A 4,220-nucleotide genomic window follows, 5' to 3' on the forward strand; every position below is an offset into this window, starting at 1 on the left:
GGAACAACCGGTACCAGCCATTGCAAAAACATGCCAAAATGTAAAGACCATCAAGGCTAGGAAGAAACTGCATCAACTAACAAGCAAAATAACCAGTTAATATCATAATGGCAGGATCAAGTTCACACATAACAATCTTAACCTTAAATGTAAATGGACTAAATGCTCCAATTAAACCTGAGAGAAACAAGAAATGGGGAAATGATTCGCTATTTAATAAATGGTGCTGAGAAAATTGGCTAGCCATAAGTAGAAAGCTGAAACTGGATCCTTTCCTTACTCCTTATACGAAAATTTATTCAAGATGGATCAGAGACTTAAATCTTAGACCTAATACCATAAAAATCCTAGAGGAAAACCTAGGTAGTACCATTCAGCACATAGGCATGGGCAAAGACTTCATGTCTAAAACACCAAAAGCAATGGCAGCAAAAGCCAAAATTGACAAATGGTATCTCATTAAACTAAAGAGCTTCTGCACAGCAAAAGAAACTACCATCAGAGTGAACAGGCAACCTACAGAATGGGAGAAAATTTTTGCAATCTACTCATCTGACAAAGGGCTAATATCCAGAACCTACAAAGAACTCAAACAAATTTACAAGAAAAAAAACAAACAACCCCATCAAAAAGTGGGCAAAGGATATGAACAGACATTTCTCAAAAGAAGACATTCATACAGCCAACAGACACATGAAAAAATGCTCATCATCACTGGCCATCAGAGAAATGCAAATCAAAACCACAATGAGATACCATCTCACACCAGTTAGAATGGCGATCATTAAAAAGTCAGGAAACAACAGGTGCTGGAGAGGATGTGGAGAAATAGGAACACTTTTACACTGTTGGTGGGATTGTAAACTAGTTCAACCATTATGGAAAACAGTATGGCGAGTCCTCAAGGATCTACAACTAGAAATACCATATGACCCAGCCATCCCATTATTGGGTATATACCCAAAGGATTATAAATCATGCTGCTATAAAGACACATGCACACGTATGTTTATTGCAGCACTATTCACAATAGCAAAGACTTGGAATCAACCCAAATGTCCATCAGTGACAGACTGGATTAAGAAAATGTGGCACATATACACCATGGAATACTATGCAGCCATAAAAAAGGATGAGTTCATGTCCTTTGTAGGGACATGGATGCAGCTGGAAACCATCATTCTCAGCAAACTATCACAAGAACAGAAAACCAAACACCGCATGTTCTCACTCATAGGTGGGAACTGAACAATGAGATCACTTGGACTCGGGAAGGGGGACATCACACACCGGGGCCTGTCATGGGGAGGGGGGAGGGGAGAGGGATTGCATTGGGAGTTATACCTGATGTAAATGACGAGTTGATGGGTGCAGCACACCAACATGGCACAGGTATACATATGTAACAAACCTGCACGTTATGCACATGTACCCTAGAACTTAAAGTGTAATAATAATAATAAATAAATAAATAAAAAAGAATACAGACTGGTTTAGTTGAAGAAATAACCTTCTAACAAGCAGAGCTGTCTAACTTGGAATAAATAGGCCTAAAGGATGCACGTGTACCAGGACTGACAGTGTTTAGGTAGAGTCTAGGGATCGACTGTTAAAGCAGAATTCCTGCACTGGATGGAGTAAGGGTCCTAACTCAGGAATCTGAGTGGATAATTCACCAAATTTCCAATGAGTCAGAGATAGAAATTCAGATTTTTCACAGCCTTCTCTTAAGCAAATGAACTTGGAAGCATCTTTGTGTCCTTCAGCAAAGTCACCATGAGGCCAGAGGGTCAAGACTGTCAAGTTTACTGACAGGAGTCAGGGTTCTGTGAGGAGACAGCACAGTCACCAGGTTCAATCCAGAGGCTACCAGAGGGCAAAGATCCACAAATTCTAAACAGACTGTTGGCACTGAGCTTCAGGACATCATTTATTCTTTTCATAATACAAGAAAAGAACTAAACATGGAGTCTAGCAGCCTTCTACTCTCATCACAGCCCTGGCCCACTACAGCATTCACTGTGCCCCATTCTTTTTCCACTTATCCCTCACTCTCTATTCACACATCCTTTCTCAGGAATACTCCCAAGACTGTCACAGATCTGCTTGGTCTTAACACCATAGATGATGGGATTGACCATGGGTGGGAAGAGCAGATAGAAATTGGCGAGGAGAATGTGGACGTGTGAGGCAGCACAGCAGGCCACACGGTGCATGACTGAAGCGATGACCACAGGTGTGTAGAAGGCTAGGATGGCACCTATGTGAGAGACACATGTCCCAAATGCTTTATAGAAGACCTCCTGAGAGTTGTAGAACTGCCTGAAGGATAGATCTATTCTTTATCATCCTATCTTATATATTTAACACTCCAATAAACATGGCCACAGCAATGCCATAGATATTGTTGAAGCTGGTGTCCCCACACACCAGCCTCACCACAGCCGTGTATTCACAGTAACAGTGGGCAATCACTGGGCCTTGGCAGTAGTAGAAGTGTCTCAGCAGGAAGGGGAGTGGAGTCATTAGTGTCACAGCCCAGGCCACAGCAGCCATGCCAATCTTGGTGATGAGGGACCCAGTCAGGACGGTGGTATAGTGCAGTGGCTTGCAGATAGCCACATAGTAGTCAAAGGCCATGGCCAGCAGCACTGCTGACTCCATGATGGAGAAGGAGTGTAGAAAGAACATCTGGGCCAGACAGGCAAAGAAGTTGATCTCCCGATCCCTGAACCAGAATATGGCAAGCATTTTGGGGAGTGTTGAGGAGGAAAGGACCAGGTCGATGGCTGCCAACATGGCCAGAAAGAGATACATGGGCTCATGGAGGGCTGCATCAGCCTGAATGATGAGAAGAAGGGTGCAGTTTCCAAGCAGGGCCAGTGTATATGCTGAGCAGAAGGGGATGGAGATCCAGATGTGCAGGTGCTCCAGGCCTGGAATCCCCATTAACAAGAAGGCAGCTGGATGTGTTGAGGTGATATTGGAGGCTGGCATGGCTCCCGGGAATTCTCTTCCTCCTTATCTGCTTCCACAGGGCCCTTCCAGAGAATATTCAATATCAGCAGAATTACAATGCTCACATTCAAGCTCTGATCATTCCTGTGAGAAGATTAGCTCTTATCCCCGTTTTTAGACATTAAAAGAAATTAGAAAATAATCATATTTATCATGAAATATTATGCATGATCCTTGCCCTTAAGGTGCTTATAAAATCACTGGGTGCTCAGGACATTTAATTCCAATAAAGCTAGTATTACAAAGCAGCCTTATTGAGAAATCAAGTGGAGGAAGAGCCTTTTGTGGTTTGCATGTGGCCAAAAGCAACTTTGTAAAGAATATAGATTGCTGCTTAATTCAAATCATAGCCATAAACATTTACCATCACTGTCTTCCTATTGCCTTCCAACTCAAACTACACTCCCAATTATGAAAGAGTTTCTTCCCCAAAATGTCAATCTTGGTCATATGAAAAATAAATGTAGTTAGCACTTTCTAATAATTTACTTCCCTACAAGTTCTTTAGATTTTTTTTCTAGTGGGGATTTCATAGATCCTTATTTGATACTCAGAAATCCCTCCAACTAAAGCCCTACGTCCAGGTAACTTGAGAACACGAGAAGCCCTTTTGTTGTTCTCTTTCGCCTGACTGCAGTTTAACCTTCATCTCTACATGCTTCTTCCTTTCTGGCCTTCACGACATTCAGAGGAAGAGATGCCCCACACTCACCTTTTTGCAAGACTGACCTATTCCCCTCACACTATTTTTCCATCTGGGGTCCTTATATTCTTTTTCCACCTTTTGTTGTCATTTCCCTTGAAAATGTTTAAACATTTCCTTCCAATATTTTTGATCTGTGCCACATTTTTTTTTCAGTTCCTGCCTAAAAACTTTCCTTTGAGGGTTTTGAAATCTTTTAAAACACTTAGCACAAATCTGAAACAGAGTGCTCAGTAAATGTGGACACTTATGAATTGAGAAAACAAAATATTAAGTCACTAACAATCAGAACAGTTGGAAAATGTCAAAGATGAAACTTGAGCTTTGAGAACTCTGGTTTGCTGCCTCCCAATCCAATGTCTTAAATCACTACACTCTTCTGCTTCTACCTCATTGCTTCCTAAGAAGTATAAATCCAGCATATTCAACTTAACAGAAATATAACTCAAACTCATTACCATGATATAGGAAAAAATTAGAATCTAAGGACCTGGGCTTA

The 4,220-nt window shown here is 41.5% G+C and overlaps 1 pseudogene; it reads right to left on the reverse strand.

The window, feature by feature from the left end:
• Positions 1-2,059: 2,059 nt before the first annotated feature.
• On the reverse strand, positions 2,060-2,997 carry LOC103247960 (olfactory receptor 52K2-like; annotated as a pseudogene).
• Between the last annotated feature and the right edge of the window lie 1,223 nt (positions 2,998-4,220).

Source organism: Chlorocebus sabaeus, chromosome 1 (assembly GCF_047675955.1).
Source record: "Chlorocebus sabaeus isolate Y175 chromosome 1, mChlSab1.0.hap1, whole genome shotgun sequence".
Lineage (NCBI taxonomy): Eukaryota > Metazoa > Chordata > Mammalia > Primates > Cercopithecidae > Chlorocebus > Chlorocebus sabaeus.